Source organism: Hibiscus syriacus, unplaced genomic scaffold, assembly GCF_006381635.1.
Source record: "Hibiscus syriacus cultivar Baekdansim isolate YM2019G1 unplaced genomic scaffold, ASM638163v2 tig00001777_pilon, whole genome shotgun sequence".
NCBI lineage: Eukaryota > Viridiplantae > Streptophyta > Magnoliopsida > Malvales > Malvaceae > Hibiscus > Hibiscus syriacus.
In genome coordinates this window covers 151,123-170,535 of record NW_024061889.1, presented here as the reverse complement: position 1 = coordinate 170,535, position 19,413 = coordinate 151,123, and positions in this window count along the sequence as shown.

Here is a 19,413-nt window from a genome sequence, read left to right as displayed (position 1 = left end):
CTGAGGGCAGAGTATCGATACTCGCAATAGGGGTTTTGATACTTAGGTATTTTTCAAAACATCAAAGTCAAATTTAGTATCAATATTCAAGAAAGTATAGATACTAGACCTTTGTTATCAGCCTTCAATAAGCCAGTAGTATAGATACCAAGATGTTGGTTTCGATACCTAGAGGTCAGTACCGATACTGAGGGCTTTAGTATCGATACCCACTAACATTTCTGGGTAGGAAACCCAAGGGTTTTAAGGGATATATTTGAGGGACCCAATTATACGAGAATACCATGAAATAAAACCTGCAACTGAGAACAATAATAAACTCAGAATAGCTAGGATGACATAAAACTAGTCTTGTTTGATGCTCGAGAAATAGTCAGGACACCTGAGTCACTTTAGCGTATGAGGATCATATAGTCCGGATATATCCCAGTTAGTGCCAAGGCGCTTTAGTTGCCAACTGGGCACAGATGCCTCAAGACTCAACGAATTAAGTTGGTCGGGTGTATGTTTCTGATGTAGTTCCAAATCTCACCCTAGATACCGATGGGTATATTACGAAGACTAGACTAGAGGGGTGTGAGCTCCGAGATACAGAACCCTCAGCCACACCATGATGCTACGTCATGATATGATCGCCAATAGCAAAGACCCGGAGAAGTACCCAAGTGGCCCCATCACACGAGAAAGGGCTAAGGAGTTTCAAGCAGCCATGGAGAGTATGTTCACATCATGTTTGGAACGTGATGAAGAAGGAATAATAAGGGAGGAACACTTTACTTTGCTCATGCATGAATTTGCATGAGAATTTAAAGTTTGCATAACATTCATTGCATTTAATAAGTGTGATGTTCATTCAAGCATGCATTGCATTTAAATCATCTAGTTCATTCATCAAATTAGTTCATTTATTAGATTAACTCTTAATTGTTTCATGCATGTTTTCAATTAAATATTGAATAAAGTTCACCTTTATGTCTAGGTGCATGAGAGAAGTTGAATGGTTTCATTATATGCAAGAATGTTAGTCAGAATGTCTTCCAATTCTGGGTGCAATACATATGTGTTTGGTTATAGAAATCAATTTGACATTATTCCTCTATCTCTTAGCTTTCCAACTCCTTTTGAATCACCTTAATCCGATATCGGGAGCTTGAGATATGATCGATTTATTGAAGACAGTGCAGGCTGGAATTGTTACGGGAATTTTATGCATGGATGATTTGGATGAGTTTGAGCCAAGGGAGAGTCTTTTCAACTTCAGCCAAGTGACAAGCCATTGAAGGACTCTTAATTCACCTATTAAAGGCATTTAAAGCTGACTGTTATCATCTAAGTTCAAGGGCTATTCATATTCTTCAAGAGAACATGCAATGAAGGGTTATTTAATTCACTTATTAAGACAATTTTCAGCATGGAATAGCAAGAGTCTTCCTCCCCTTGGACGAAATTAAGGCCAAATTCAGCTTCAAATTTTCTAGATCCATCCCAAAATGATCTAGAATATTCATCCAACTTTGAATATAAGAAGACAAAGCATTCAAGTGCATTTTATTGCTAAATTGATGAGAATGTTTTCATCTTTTGAGTCTTTTCATATGCTTCTTAGAAATACTATAAATAGGCACCTTTGGGATCATTTGTAGACACACATTTTGAATATACAAAACATCTTTGAGAGGTTCCCTTCATTCTTGTTCTCTTGTAGAACTTTATCGGCTTCAAGATAGTCTTGTTGTCTTCATCCATTTCCTTTTGTTATAGCGTTGGTTCCTAGCTCATATATAGTTAGTGGGTCACATTCCATACCCTACCATTTCGATTCCATTTTTTTTATATTGTTGGTTCTTAGCTCCAAATAGCTAACGGGTCACAATCCGCTTTAACCTTACAACACATACCACAACAACACCATTTGCCACGACAACGCCATTCATACTTCACCATCTATTTTCATTATCATTAAACCACAACAACCATCACTCTTCCATCACCTTCAAACAACTTCCTCATTCTTTTCATTCCATCATTTCAATTATTATTTTATATCATTTCCTTTTTACGTTATATTTATGCAATTTTCAGAGTTCAAGCTATCATTACGGGGTTTCTTACTAGAATCACGATCGGGCATTCACATAAATGACTTGAAACACATAATTGAGATCATATCACGTCAGCATATCATATCAACATCCTATGTCTTCATACCTATGCCATAAGCATGCTCATTTAGTGAATGCATGTAGTATAGTACAATTATTAGTGTGACATTAAGCTCATAAGCTCAACGTTCAGAATGTGTTCCATGCGTAGGTTCTTAAGAGATCGTCCGTGGAGCATTATTGTCAACAAACATTCTAGTTCAGCAGAGGCATCAGAGTACGTCTTGATTTGTATTAGAGGGCGTGTATCATTGTAGACCCTTTTTGTATTCAGTTGTAATTCTATTTTGATTTAAACTCATTGTATTTATTTTGGATGATTGGGAGCTCCCCTTATTTTATAAACTTTGATTTTTTCGTTTTAATTTATTTACCTTGGATGGATTTTATATGGTGTTTTACAGTTATTTTAAAAGAAAATTTTGGGTTAGTCACTTCGGTGGTCTCGTGTGACCTCGTAATCCATTGATCTTCGGGTTATAATAGATTAGGGTGTTACAAAGACAATGAGTCTCCCTGTCTGAGACCTCTTTCGGTTTTGAAGACACTTAAACGTTTACTGTTAATTCTCAAGAAATAGGATATAGAAGAAATACAATTCATTTTGAGCTTAATAAAATTGTTATCAAAACCCATTTTCAGTATTAATCCCTCCACAAAGTTACATACAACTCTATCATAAACTTTTTCCCTATCCAATTTAATCGTTGGCCCTTTATTAAGACCATTATTTGACCCTTTAAGGTAGTGTATCAATTCATGCATGACTAGAAAATTATCTGAAATTTGTCGATTGAGGACAAAAGCACATTGATTTTCTGAAATATAGATAGGGATAATGTGTTTTAGGCGGTTAATAATGGTTTTGACATAATTTTATAGATGATCGAGCAAAGGCTTATCAGATTAAAATTCTTCATTGATTGAGGGCATTCAATTTTTGGGATCAAAACAATAACAATTTGATTTATATGATCAAAAGAAGACTTACCACTAAGGATACTTAAACAATGAGAAATAACATGATCACCTATAACTCCAAAATTTATGGAAAAAATAACCAGAAATACCATCAATACTAGGGGCTTTGTTGGGGTTGATTTGGGATAGCGTAGTTCAGACTTCCCCAGCTGTATACTCTTTGTGAAGTCCCTTATTGATCTCAAGTGAAATGCACACGTCGATGGCATCCAAGATAACACGATCCCATTCACTGCAGGAGGAATGGAAAAGAGTGTTGTAGAAGTCCATTGCAACCTCAAAAACATTTTCCATCTTTTCAAACCAACCACCTTACTAGCTTTCAATACCTATAATCCAGTTGGTTTTCTTCCTGTCACTAGCACAGACGTGGAAGAACTTGGTGTTTCTATCTTTAACCTTGAGCCATGAAACTCTCGACCTCTGACACCAATACACTTCCTCTTTGTCAACTAGATTTTTTAGTTCTAACTTGGTATCATAAAGTCGTTGAACAATACTTGAGAGATCGAGGCAGAGTTAAGCAGGTGAATGGACTTACGTAAGTCAACCTCTCTTCTTTTATCATGTTGCCACAATTTTAGTCTAAAGCCCATTGGTAACATCTTCTCCCATGCTGAACCCTGAGTGCTAGACCACCAATTTTCCTCCAAAGCTTCACAATCCTACTCAACCTGCAAACCTTAAACTTAAAATAGTCTCCATTCCCATACAGTTGAGGAATGTTCACCAACCCGTTCATCTCAATATAGATGCACCATGATCCGAATAGGTTGTGAGTTTGGTGGTCACCTTAAAACCATTGAAGTGTGATCATCATCTTGAAGAGGTAACAAAGCGATCAATCTTTTCCCTGATATGATTAGCGTTTAGCAGCAATGCATCCGGTAGATCAGGTGAACCATCCTTGATGAGGCTTCAGATCCCAAAGGACACAATTCCCTAGAACATCCTGAAATCATGCATAGCAACCCCATTTCTCCTCACACCGCCCATTTTCTCGTTTTCATAGAGTATTTCATTAAAGTCACCTCCGACAAGCCATATGATGCAGGGGGATCCGAGACAGATGATGCTGAGCTGTCAGATTGCACCTTGATGGCGCTGAGATACCATGAATTGGCAGATCGGTGCAAAGGCGGGAATTGATTGTGACATGTTCCTCATTGGGGTCGCTTTGAGTATGTTTCAGTCTTTTGGCCATAACTTTGGCTACAGGTGTCAGAATCGCGCATAAGACCCCAATTCGGAAAGCTCTTTTCAACGTGCACGCTCTCCACATTGATCTATGCTCTATATGGCCTTTCATTGAACCTCAAATTCTGCCATTTTCCCCTCCAAATCACTAGAATTAGATATTTTTTACTATTTATGGTAATATTTCGATTGTCAATTAGGAAGTCAATTTAAATCTGATTTAGGCCGGATTTTTTGGAGATTGCTTATCTTATTTCGAATTTCAATTTAGAGTGATTTTTGGGATTTTGCTATTTTTGGCAAAATTCGAATAAAGACGATTTTTTGCTATAACAGTCCGGCTTGTGGACTGATTTTGGCATTGTTTGATTTGATAATATTTTATTAAACCCTAGAGACTTTTTCTCTGGATTTTTTTGGGTGAATTTTCTATTGTGAATCATCTGTTGGAGCGCTTGCAGGATAATCACTAGGCTTACCCCGCACCCAAAGGGCCTCAGATTCTATCTTTGTTGTGGTTGACAGGTTTTCCAAGATGGCTCATTTTGTAGCTTGCAGAAAGACTATGCATGCTGACCGGATTGCCCATCTCTATTTCAAGGAGATTGTGCGTTTACATGGTGTTCCTCGATCCATCACTTCAGATCGTGATACTAAGTTCATCAGTCATTTCTGGAAGAGCCTGTGGGGGAAACTGGGAACGCAGTTGAATTTCAGTAGCGCCTACCACCCCCAGACGGATGGCCAGACTGAGGTGGTGAACCAAAGTTTGGGAAACCTCTTGAGGTGTTTGACAGGAATGAAGCCGAAGCAGTGGGATTTGGCATTGCCTCAGGCAGAATTTGCCTACAACAGATCAAAAAAACAGAACCACAGGTTTAAGCCCATTTGAGATTGTCTATGGTCAGAACCCATCCGGGGTGCTAGACTTAGCCCCTATTCCACGTATAGGTGGTTTCAGTCCTAAAGCAGATTAGATGGCAAAGTATCTTCAGGGTATCCATGAGCAGGTGAAACAAACCATTCATGAGAGCAATACCAAGTACAAGACTCGGGTCGACAATCATCGTCGTCAGGTACTTTTTGATGTTGGTGATTTTGTTTGGGCTGTATTAACTCGTGATCGTTTTCCTATTGGTGAGTATAATAAGCTTAAGGATCAGAAGATCAATGATAACGCTTACAGGTTGTGCCTTCCCAGCCACTTGAAGATTTCTGATGTCTTTAATGTGAAGCACCTGAGTTATTGTTTTGTGGATTCTGATGACACTACTCTGAACTCGAGGACGAGTTCTTTCCAACCCGGGGTGACTGATGCAGGGGGATCCGAGACAGATGATGTTGAGCTGTCAGATTGCACCTTGATGGCGCTGAGATACCATGAATTGGCAGATCGGTGCAAAGGCGGGAATTGATTGTGACATGTTCCTCATTGGGGCCGTTTTGAGTATGTTTCAGTCTTTTAGCCATAACTTTGGCTACAGGTGTTGGAATCGCGCATAAGACCCCAATTCGGAAAGCTCTTTTCGACGCGCACGCTCTCCACATTGAGTTATGCTCTATATGGCCTTTCTTTCAATCTCAAATTCTGCCATTTTCCCCTCCGAATCACTAGAATTAGATATTTTTTACTATTTATGGTAATATTTCGATTGTCAATTAGGAAGTCAATTTAAATCCGATTTAGGCTGGATTTTTTGGAGATTGCTTATCTTATTTCAAAATTCAATTTAGAGTGATTTTCGGGATTTTGCTATTTTTGGAAAAATTCGAATAAAGACGATTTTTTGCTATAACAGTCCGACTTGTGGACTAATTTTGGCATTGTTTGATTTGATAATATTTTATTAAACCCTAGAGACTTTTTCTCTGGATTTTTTTTGGGTGAATTTTCTCTTGTGAATCATCTGTTGGAGCGCTTACATGATAATCACTAGGCTTACCCCGCACCCAAAGGGCCTCGGATTCTATCTTTGTTGTGGTTGACAGGTTTTCCAAGATGGCTCATTTTGTAACTTGCAGAAAGACTATGGATGCTGACCGGATTGCCCATATCTATTTCAAGGAGATTGTGCGCTTACATGGTGTTCCTCGAACCATCACTTCAGATCGTGATACTAAGTTCATCAGTCATTTCTGGAAGAGCTTGTGGGGGAAACTGGGAACGCAGTTAAATTTCAATAGCGCCTACCACCCCCAGACAGATGGCCAGACCGAGGTGGTGAACCGAAGTTTGGGAAACCTCTTGAGGTGTTTGGCAGGAATGAAGCCGAAGCAGTGAGATTTGGCATTGCCTCAGGCAGAATTTGCCTACAACAGATCAAAAAAACAGAAGCACAGGTTTAAGCCCATTTGAGATTGTCTATGGTCAGAACCCATCCGGGGTGCTGGACTTAGCCTCTATTCCACGTATAGGTCGTTTCAGTCCTAAAGCAGATGAGATGGCAAAGTATCTTCAAGGTATCCATGAGCAGGTGAAACAAACCATTCATGAGAGCAATAACAAGTACAAGACTCGGGTCGACAATCATCGTCGTCAGGTACTTTTTGATGTTGGTGATTTTGTTTGGGCTGTATTAACTCGTGATCGTTTTCCTATTGGTGAGTATAATAAGCTTAAGGATCAGAAGATCAATGATAACACTTACAGGTTGCGACTTCCTAGCCACTTGAAGACTTCTGATGTCTTTAATGTGAAGCATCTGAGTCATTGTTTTGTGGATTCTGATGACACTACTCTGAACTCGAGGACGAGTTCTTTCCAACCCGGGGGTGACTGATGCAGGGGGATCCGAGACAGATGATGCTGAGCTGTCCGATTGCACCTTGATGGCGCTGAGATACCATGAATTGGCAGATCGGCGCAAAGGCGGGAATTGATTGTGACATGTTCCTCATTGGGGTCGTTTTGAGTATGTTTCAGTCTTTTGGCCATAACTTTGGCTACAGGTGTCAGAATCGCGCATAAGACCCCAATTCGAAAAGATCTTTTCGACGCTCACGCTCTCCACATTGAGCTATGCTCTATATGGCATTTCTTTCAACCTCAAATTCTATCATTTTCCCCTCCGAATCACTAGAATTAGATATTTTTTACTATTTATGGTAATATTTCGATTGTCAATTAGGAAGTCAATTTAAATCCGATTTAGGCCGGATTTTTTGGAGATTGCTTATCTTATTTCGAATTTCAATTTAGAGTGATTTTCGGGATTTTGCTATTTTTGGCAAAATTCGAATAAATACGATTTTTTGCTATAACAGTCCGGCTTGTGGACTGATTTTGGCATTGTTTGATTTGATAATATTTTATTAAACCCTAGAGACTTTTTCTCTGGATTTTTTTGGGCGAATTTTCTCTTGTGAATCATCTGTTGGAGCGCTTGCAGGATAATCACTAGGCTTACCCCACACCCAAAGGGCCTCGAATTCTATCTTTGTTGTGGTTGACAGGTTTTCCAAGATGGCTCATTTTGTAACTTGCAGAAAGACTATGGATGCTGACCGGATTGCCCATATCTATTTCAAGGAGATTGTGCGCTTACATGGTGTTCCTCGAACCATCACTTCAGATCGTGATACTAAGTTCATCAGTCATTTCTGGAAGAGCCTGTGGGGGAAACTGGTAACGCAGTTAAATTTCAGTAGCGCCTACCACCCCCAGATGGATGGCCAGACCGAGGTGGTGAACCGAAGTTTGGGAAACCTCTTGAGGTGTTTGGCAGGAATGAAGCCGAAGCAGTGAGATTTGGCATTGCCTCAGGCAGAATTTGCCTACAACAGATCAAAAAAACAGAAGCACAGGTTTAAGCCCATTTGAGATTGTCTATGGTCAGAACCCATCCGGGGTGCTGGACTTAGCCTCTATTCCACGTATAGGTCGTTTCAGTCCTAAAGCAGATGAGATGGCAAAGTATCTTCAAGGTATCCATGAGCAGGTGAAACAAACCATTCATGAGAGCAATAACAAGTACAAGACTCGGGTCGACAATCATCGTCGTCAGGTACTTTTTGATGTTGGTGATTTTGTTTGGGCTGTATTAACTCGTGATCGTTTTCCTATTGGTGAGTATAATAAGCTTAAGGATCAGAAGATCAATGATAACGCTTACAGGTTGTGCCTTCCTAGCCACTTGAAGACTTCTGATGTCTTTAATGTGAAGCACCTGAGTCATTGTTTTGTGGATTCTGATGACACTACTCTGAACTCGAGGACGAGTTCTTTCCAACCCGGGGTGACTGATGCAGGGGGATCCGAGACAGATGATGCTGAGCTGTCCGATTGCACCTTGATGGCGCTGAGATACCATGAATTGGAAGATCGACGCAAAGGCGGGAATTGATTGTGACATGTTCCTCATTGGGGTCGTTTTGAGTATGTTTCAGTCTTTTTGCTATAACTTTGCCTACAGGTGTCAGAATCGCGCATAAGACCCCAATTCAAAAAGCTCTTTTCGACGCTCACGCTCTCCATATTGAGCTATGCTCTATATGGCCTTTATTTCAACCTCAAATTCTATCGTTTTCCCCTCCGAATCACTAGAATTAGATATTTTTTACTATTTATGGTAATATTTCGATTGTCAATTAGGAAGTCAATTTAAATTCGATTTAGGCCGGATTTTTTGGAGATTGCTTATCTTATTTCGAATTTCAATTTAGAGTGATTTTCGGGATTTTGCTATTTTTGGCATAATTCGAATAAAGACGATTTTTTGCTATAACAGTCCGGCTTGTGGACTGATTTTGGCATTGTTTGATTTGATAATATTTTATTAAACCCTAGAGACTTTTTCTCTGGATTTTTTTGGGCGTATTTTCTCTTGTGAATCATCTGTTGGAGCGCTTGCAGGATAATCACTAGGCTTACCCCGCACCCAAAGGGCCTCGGGTTCTATCTTTGTTATGGTTGACAGGTTTTCCAAGATGGCTCATTTTGTAGCTTGCAGAAAGACTATGGATGCTGACCGGATTGCCCATCTCTATTTCAAGGAGATTGTGCGTTTACATGGTGTTCCTCGATCCATCACTTCAGATCGTGATACTAAGTTCATCAGTCATTTCTGTAAGGGCCTGTGGGGGAAACTGGGAACGCAGTTGAATTTCAGTAGCGCCTACCACCCCCAGACGGATGGCCAGACCGAGGTGGTGAACCGAAGTTTGGGAAACCTCTTGAGGTGTTTGGCAGGAATGAAGCCGAAGCAGTGGGATTTGGCATTGCCTCAGGCAGAATTTGCCTACAACAGATCAAAAAAACAGGACCACAGGTTTAAGCCCATTTGAGATTGTCTATGGTCAGAACCCATACGGGGTTCTAGACTTAGCCCCTATTCCACGTATAAGTCGTTTCAGTCCTAAAGCATATGAGATGGCAAAGTATCTTCAGGGTATCCATGAGCAGGTGAAACAAACCATTCATGAGAGCAATAACAAGTACAAGACTCGGGTCGACAATCATCGTCGTCAGGTACTTTTTGATGTTGGTGATTTTGTTTGGGCTGTATTAACTTGTGATCGTTTTCCTATTGGTGAGTATAATAAGCTTAAGGATCAGAAGATCAATGATAACGCTTACAGGTTGCGCCTTCCCAGCCACTTGAAGACTTCTGATGTCTTTAATGTGAAGCACCTAAGTCATTGTTTTGTGGATTCTGATGACACTACTCTGAACTCGAGGACGAGTTCTTTCCAACCCGGGGTGACTGATGCAGGGGGATACGAGACAGATGATGCTGAGCTGTCAGATTGCACCTTGATGGCACTGAGATACCATGAATTGGCAGATCGGCGCAAAGGCGGGAATTGATTGTGACATGTTCCTCATTGGGGTCGTTTTGAGTATGTTTAAGCCTTTTGGCCATAACTTTGGCTACAGGTGTCAGAATCGCGCATAAGACCCCAATTCAAAAAGATCTTTTCGACGCTCACGCTCTCCAAATTGAGCTATGCTCCATATGGCCTTTCTTTCAACCTCAAATTCTGCCGTTTTCCCCTCCGAATCACTAGAATTAGATATTTTTTACTATTTATGGTAATATTTCGATTGTCAATTACGAAGTCAATTTAAATCCGATTTAGGCCGTATTTTTTGGAGATTGCTTATCTTATTTCGAATTTCAATTTAGAGTGATTTTCGGGATTTTTCTATTTTTGGCAAAATTCGAATAAAGACGATTTTTTGCTATAACAGTCCGGCTTGTGGACTGATTTTGGCATTGTTTGATTTGATAATATTTTATTAAACCCTAGAGACTTTTTCTCTGGATTTTTTTGGGCGAATTTTCTCTTATGAATCATCTGTTGGAGCGCTTGCAGGATAATCACTAGGCTTACCCCGCACCCAAAGGGCCTCGGGTTCTATCTTTGTTATGGTTGACAGGTTTTCCAAGATGGCTCATTTTGTAGCTTGCAGAAAGACTATGGATGCTGACCGGATTGCCCATCTCTATTTCAAGGAGATTATGCGTTTACATGGTGTTCCTCGATCCATCACTTCAGATCGTGATACTAAGTTCATCAGTCATTTCTGGAAGAGCCTGTGGGGGAAACTGGGAACGCAGTTGAATTTCAGTAGCGCCTACCACTCCCAGACGGATGGCCAGACCGAGGTGGTGAACCGAAGTTTGGGAAACCTCTTGAGGTGTTTGGCAGGAATGAAGCCGAAGCAGTGGGATTTGGCATTGCCTTAGGCAGAATTTGCCTACAACAGATCAAAAAAACAGAACCACAGGTTTAAGCCCATTTAAGATTGTCTATGGTCAGAACCCATCCGGGGTGCTGGACTTACCCCCTATTCCACGTATAGGTCGTTTCAGTCCTCAAAACAGATGAGATGGCAAAGTATCTTCAGGGTATCCATGAGCAGGTGAAACAAACCATTCATGAGAGCAATACCAAGTACAAGACTCGGGTCGACAATCATCGTCGTCAGGTACTTTTTGATGTTGGTGATTTTGTTTGGGCTGTATTAACTCGTGATCGTTTTCCTATTGGTGAGTATAATAAGCTTAAGGATCAGAAGATCAATGATAACGCTTACAGGTTGCGCCGTCCCAGCCACATGAAGACTTCTGATGTCTTTAATGTGAAGCACCTGAGTCATTGTTTTGTGGATTCTGATAACACTACTCTGAACTCGAGGACGAGTTCTTTCCAACCCGGGGTTACTGATGCAGCGGGATCCGAGACATATGATGCTGAGCTGTCAGATTGCACCTTGATGGCGTTGAGATACCATGAATTGGCAGATCGGCGCAAAGGCGGGAATTGATTGTGACATGTTCCTCATTGGGGTCGTTTTGAGTATGTTTCAGCCTTTTGGCCATAACTTTGGCTACAGGTGTCAGAATCGCGCATAAGACCCCAATTCGGAAAGCTCTTTTCGACGCACACACTCTCTACATTGAGCTATGCTCCATATGGCCTTTCTTTCAACCTCAAATTCTGCCGTTTTCCCCTCCGAATCACTAGAATTAGATATTTTTTACTATTTATGGTAATATTTCGATTGTCAATTAGGAAGTCAATTTAAATCCGATTTAGGCCGGATTTTTTGGAGATTCCTTATCTTATTTCGAATTTCAATTTAGAGTGATTTTCGGGATTTTGCTATTTTTGGCAAAATTCGAATAAAGACGATTTTTTTCTATAACAGTCCGGCTTGTGGACTGATTTTGGCATTGTTTGATTTGATAATATTTTATTAAACCCTAGAGACTTTTTCTCTGGATTTTTTTGGGCGAATTTTCTATTGTGAATCATCTGTTGGAGCGCTTGCAGGATAATCACTAGGCTTACCCCGCACCTAAAGGGCCTCGGGTTCTATCTTTGTTGTGGTTGACAGGTTTTCCAAGATGGCTCATTTTGTAGCTTGCAGAAAGACTATGGATGCTGACCAGATTGCCCATCTCTATTTCAAGGAGATTGTGCGTTTACATAGTGTTCCTCGATCCATCACTTCAGATCGTGATACTATGTTCATCAGTCATTTCTGGAAGAGCCTGTGGGGGAAACTGGGAACGTAGTTGAATTTCAGTAGCGCCTACCACCCCCAGACGGATGGCCAGACCGAGGTGGTGAACCGAAGTTTGGGAAACCTCTTGAGGTGTTTGGCAGGAATGAAGCCGAAGCAGTGGGATTTGGCATTGCCTCAGGCAGAATTTGCCTACAACAGATCAAAAAAACAGGACCACAGGTTTAAGCCCATTTGAGATTGTCTATGGTCAGAACCCATACGGGGTGCTGGACTTAGCCCCTATTCCACGTATAAGTCGTTTCAGTCCTAAAGCATATGAGATGGCAAAGTATCTTCAGGGTATCCATGAGCAGGTGAAACAAACCATTCATGAGAGCAATACCAAGTACAAGACTCGGGTCGACAATCATCGTCGTTAGGTACTTTTTGATGTTGGTAATTTTGTTTGGGCTGTATTAACTCGTGATAATTTTCCTATTGGTGAGTATAATAAGCTTAAGGATCAGAAGATCAATTATAACGCTTACAGGTTGCGCCTTCCCAGCCACTTGAAGACTTCTGATGTCTTTAATGTGAAGCACCTGAGTCATTGTTTTTTGGATTCTGATGACACTACTCGGAACTCGAGGACGAGTTCTTTCCAACCCGGGGTGACTGATGTAGGGGGATCCAAGACAGATAATGCTGAGCTGTCAGATTGCACCTTGATGCCGATGAGATACCATGAATTGGTAGATCGGCACAAAGACGGGAATTGATTGTGACATGTTCCTCATTGGGGTCGTTTTGAGTATGTTTTAGCCTTTTGGCCATAACTTTGGCTACAGGTGTCAGAATTGCGCATAAGACCCCAATTCGGAAAGCTCTTTTCGACGCGCACGCTCTCTAAATTGAGCTATGCTGCATATGGCCTTTCTTTCAACCTCAAATTCTGCCGTTTTCCTCTCCAAATTACTAGAATTAGATATTTTTTACTATTTATGGTAATATTTCGATTGTCAATTAGGAAGTCAATTTAAATCCGATTTAGGTCGGATTTTTTGGAGTTTGCTTATCTTATTTCGAATTTCAATTTAGAGTGATTTTCTGGATTTTGCTATTTTTGGCAAAATTCGAATAAAAACGATTTTTTGCTATAACAGTCCGGCTTGTGGACTGATTTTGGCATTGTTTGATTTGATAATATTTTATTAAACCCTAGAGACTTTTTCTCTGGATTTTTTGGGTAAATTTTCTCTTGTGAATCATCTATTGGAGCGCTTGCAGGATAATCACTAAGCTTACCCCGCACCCAAAGGGCCTCGGGTTCTATCTTTGTTGTGGTTGACAGGTTTTCCAAGATGGCTCATTTTGTAGCTTGCAGAAAGACTATGGATGCTTACCGGATTGCCCATCTCTATTTCAAGGAGATTGTGCGTTTACCTAGTGTTCCTCGATCCATCACTTCAGATCGTGATACTAAGTTCATCAGTCATTTCTGGAAGAGCCTGTGGGGGAAACTGGGAACGCAGTTGAATTTCAGTAGCGCCTACCACCCCCAGACGGATGGCCAGACTGAGGTGGTGAACCGAAGTTTGGGAAACCTCTTGAGGTGTTTGGCAGGAATGAAGCCGAAGCAGTGGGATTTGGCATTGCCTCAGGCATAATTTGCCTACAACAGATCAAAAAAACAGAACCACAGGTTTAAGCCCATTTGAGATTGTCTATGGTCAGAACCCATCCGGGGTGCTGGACTTAGCCCCTATTCCACGTATAGGTCGTTTCAGTCTTAAAGCAGATGAGATGACAAAGTATCTTCAGGGTATCCATGAGCAGGTGAAACAAACCATTCATGAGAGCAATACCAAGTACAAGACTCGGGTCGACAATCATCGTCGTCAGGTACTTTTTGATGTTGGTGATTTTGTTTGGGCTGTATTAACTCGTGATTGTTTTCCTATTGGTGAGTATAATAAGCTTAAGGATATGAAGATCAATGATAACGCTTACAGGTTGCGCCTTCCCAGCCACTTGAAGACTTCTGATGTCTTTAATGTGAAGCACCTGAGTCATTGTTTTGTGGATTCTGATGACACTACTCTGAACTCGAGGACGAGTTCTTTCCAACCCGGGGTGACTGATGTAGGGGGATCCGAGACAGATGATGCTGAGCTGTCAGATTGCACCTTGATGGCGCTGAGATACCATGAATTGGCAGATCGGCGCAAAGGCGAGAATTGATTGTGACATGTTCCTCATTGGGGTCGTTTTGAGTATGTTTCAGCCTTTTGGCCATAACTTTGGCTACAGGTGTCAGAATCGCGCATAAGACCCCAATTCGAAAAGCTCTTTTCGACGCGCACGCTCTCCACATTGAGCTGTGCTCCATATGGCCTTTATTTCAACCTCAAATTCTGTCGTTTTCCCCTCCGAATCACTAGAATTAGATATTTTTTACTATTTATTGTAATATTTCGATTGTCAATTAGGAAGTCAATTTAAATCCGATTTAGGTCGGATTTTTTGGAGATTGCTTATCTTATTTCAAATTTCAATTTAGAGTGATTTTCGGGATTTTGCTATTTTTGGCAAAATTCGAATAAAGATGATTTTTTGCTATAACAGTCCGGCTTGTGGACTGATTTTGGCATTGTTTGATTTGATAATATTTTATTAAACCCTAGAGACTTTTTCTCTGGATTTTTTTGGGCGAATTTTCTCTTGTGAATCATCTGTTGGAGCGCTTGCAGGATAATCACTAGGCTTACCCCGCACCCAAAGGGCCTCGGGTTCTATCTTTGTTGTGGTTGACAAGTTTTCCAAGATGGCTCATTTTGTAGCTTGCAGAAAGACTATGGATGCTGACCAGATTGCCCATCTCTATTTCAAGGAGATTGTGCGTTTACATGGTGTTCCTCGATCCATCACTTCAGATCGTGATACTAAGTTCATCAGTCCTTTCTGGAAGAGCCTGTGGGGGAAACTGGGAACGCAGTTGAATTTCAGTAGCGCCTACCACCCCCAGACGGATGGCCAGACCGAGGTGGTGAACCGAAGTTTGGGAAACCTCTTGAGGTGTTTGGCAGGAATGAAGCCGAAGCAGTGGGATTTGGCATTGCCTCAGGCATAATTTGCCTACAACAGATCAAAAAAACAGAACCACAGGTTTAAGCCCATTTGAGATTATCTATGGTCAGAACCCATCCGGGGTGCTGGACTTAGCCCCTATTCCACGTATAGGTCGTTTCAGTCCTAAAGCAGATGAGACGGAAAAGTATCTTCAGGGTATCCATGAGCAGGTGAAACAAACCATTCATGAGAGCAATACCAAGTACAAGACTCGGGTCGACAATCATCATCGTCAGGTACTTTTTGATGTTGGTGATTTTTTTGGGCTGTATTAACTCGTGATCGTTTTCTTATTGGTGAGTATAATAAGCTTAAGGATCAGAAGATCAATGATAACGCATACAGGTTGCGCCTTCCCAGCCACTTGAAGACTTCTGATGTCTTTAATGTGAAGCACCTGAGTCATTGTTTTGTGGATTCTGATGACACTACTCTGAACTCGAGGACGAGTTCTTTCCAACCCGGGGTGACTGATGCAGCGGGATCCGAGACAGATGATGCTGAGCTGTCAGATTGCACCTTGATGGCGCTGAGATACCATGAATTGGCAGATCGGCGCAAAGGCGGGAATTGATTGTGACATGTTCCTCATTGGGGTCGTTTTGAGTATGTTTCAGCCTTTTGGCCATAACTTTGGCTACAGGTGTCAAAATCGCGCATAAGATCCCAATTCGGAAAGCTCTTTTCGATGCGCACACTCTCCACATTGAGTTATGCTCCATATGGCCTTTCTTTCAACCTCAAATTCTGCCGTTTTCCCCTCCGAATCACTAGAATTAGATATTTTTTACTATTTATGGTAATATTTCGATTGTCAATTAGGAAGTCAATTTAAATCCTATTTAGGCCGGATTTTTTGGAGATTGCTTATCTTATTTCGAATTTCAATTTAGAGTGATTTTCGGGATTTTGCTATTTTTGGCAAAATTCGAATAAAGACGATTTTTTGCTATAACAGTCCGGCTTGTGGACTGATTTTGGCATTGTTTGATTTGATAATATTTTATTAAACCCTAGAGACTTTTTTTTGGATTTTTTTGGGCAAATTTTCTCTTGTGAATCATCTGTTGGAGCGCTTGCAGGATAATCACTAGGCTTACCTCTCACCCAAAGGGCCTCGGATTCTATCTTTGTTGTGGTTGACAGTTTTTCCAAGATGGCTCATTTTGTAGCTTGCAGAAAGACTATGGATGCTGACCGGATTGCCCATCTCTATTTCAAGGAGATTGTGCGTTTACATGGTGTTCCTCGATCCATCACTTCAGATCGTGATACTAAGTTCATCAGTCGTTTCTGGAAGAGCCTGTGGGGGAAACTGGGAACGCAGTTGAATTTCAGTAGCGCCTACCACCCCCAGACGGATGGCCAGACCGAGGTGGTGAACCGATGTTTGGGAAACCTCTTGAGGTGTTTGGCAGGAATGAAGCCGAAGCAGTTGGATTTGGCATTGCCTCAGGCATAATTTGCCTACAACAGATCAAAAAAACAGAACCACAGGTTTAAGCCCATTTGAGATTGTCTATGGTCAGAACCCATCCGGGGTGCTGGACTTAGCCCCTATTCCACGTATAGGTCGTTTCAGTCCTAAAGCAGATGAGATGGCAAAGTATCTTCAGGGTATCCATGAGCAGGTGAAATAAACCATTCATGAGAGCAATACCAAGTACAAGACTCGGGTCGACAATCATCGTCGTCAGGTACTTTTTGATGTTGGTGATTTTGTTTGGGCTGTATTAACTCGTGATCGTTTTCCTATTGGTGAGTATAATAAGCTTAAGGATCAAAAGATCAATGATAACGCTTACAGGTTGCGCCTTCCCAGCCACTTGAAGACTTCTGATGTCTTTAATGTGAAGCACCTGAGTCATTGTTTTGTGGATTCTGATGACACTACTCTGAACTCGAGGACAAGTTCTTTCCAACCCGGGGTGACTGATGCAGCGGGATCCGAGACAGATGATGCTGACCTGTCAGATTGCACCTTGATGGCACTGAGATACCATGAATTGGCAGATCGACGCAAAGGCGGGAATTGATTGTGACATGTTCCTCATTGGGGTCGTTTTGAGTATGTTTCAGCCTTTTGGCCATAACTTTGGCTACAGGTGTTAGAATCGCGCATAAGACCCCAATTCGGAAAGGTCTTTTCGACGCGCATGCTCTACATATTGAGCTATGATCCATATGGCCTTTCTTTCAACCTCAAATTCTTCCGTTTTCTCCTCCGAATCACTAGAATTAGATATTTTTTACTATTTATTGTAATATTTCTATATTCAATTAGGAAGTCAATTTAAATCCGATTTAGGTCGGATTTTTTGGAGATTGCTTATCTTATTTCAAATTTCAATTTAGAGTGATTTTCGAGATTTTGCTATTTTTGGCAAAATTCGAATAAAGACGATTTTTTGCTATAACAGTCAGGCTTGTGGACTGATTTTGGCATTGTTTGATTTGATAATATTTTATTAAACCCTAGAGACTTTTTCTCTGGATTTTTTTGGGCAAATTTTCTCTTGTGAATCATCTGTTGGAGCGCTTGCAGGATAATCACTAGGCTTACCCCTCACCCAAAGGGCCTCGGATTCTATCTTTGTTATGGTTGACAGGTTTTCCAAGATGGCTCATTTTGTAGGTTGCAGAAAGACTATGGATGCTGACCGGATTGCCTATCTCTATTTCAAGGAGATTGTGCGTTTACATGTTGTTCCTCGATCCATCACTTCAGATCGTGATACTAAGTTCATCAGTCGTTTCTGGAAGAGCCTGTGGGGGAAACTGGGAACGCAGTTGAATTTCAGTAGCGCCTACCACCCCCAGACGGATGGCCAGACCGAGGTGGTGAACCGATGTTTGGGAAACCTCTTGAGGTGTTTGGCAGGAATGAAGCCGAAGCAGTGGGATTTGGCATTGCCTCAGAAATAATTTGCCTACAACAGATCAAAAAAACAGAACCACATGTTTAAGCCCATTTGAGATTGTCTATGGTCAGAACCCATCCGGGGTGCTGGACTTAGCCCCTATTCCACGTATAGGTCGTTTCAGTCCTAAAGCATATGAGATGGCAAAGTATCTTCAGGGTATCCATGAGCAGGTGAAACAAACCATTCATGAGAGCAATACCAAGTACAAGACTCGGGTCGACAATCATCATCGTCAGGTACTTTTTGATGTTGGTGATTTTGTTTGGGCTGTATTAACACGTGATCATTTTCCTATTGGTGAGTATAATAAGCTTAAGGATCAGAAGATCAATGATAACGCTTACAGGTTGCGCCTTCCCAGCCACTTGAAGACTTATGATGTCTTTAATGTGAAGCACCTGAGTCATTGTTTTGTGGATTCTGATGACACTACTCTGAACTCGAGGACGAGTTCTTTCCAACCCGGGGTGACTGATGCAGCGGGATCCGAGACAGATGATGCTGAGCTGTCAGATTGCACCTTGATGGCGCTGAGATACCATGAATTGGCAGATCGGCGCAAAGGCTGGAATTGATTGTGACATGTTCCTCATTGGGGTCGTTTTGAGTATGTTTCAGCCTTTTGGCCATAACTTTGGCTACAGGTGTCAGAATCGCGCATAAGATCCCAATTCGGAAAGCTCTTTTCGACGCGCACACTCTCCACATTGAGCTATGCTCCATATGGCCTTTCTTTCAACCTCAAATTCTGCCGTTTTCCCCTCCGAATCACTAGAATTAGATATTTTTTACTATTTATTGTAATATTTCGATAGTCATTAGGAAGTCAATTTAAATCTGATTTAGGCCGGATTTTTTGGAGATTGCTTATCTTATTTCGAATTTCAATTTAGAGTGATTTTCGGGATTTTTCTATTTTTGGCAAAATTCGAATAAAGACGATTTTTTTGCTATAATAGTCCGGCTTGTGGACTGATTTTGGCATTGTTTGATTTGATAATATTTTATTAAACCCTAGAGACTTTTTCTCTGGATTTTTTTGGGCGAATTTTCTCTTGTGAATCAT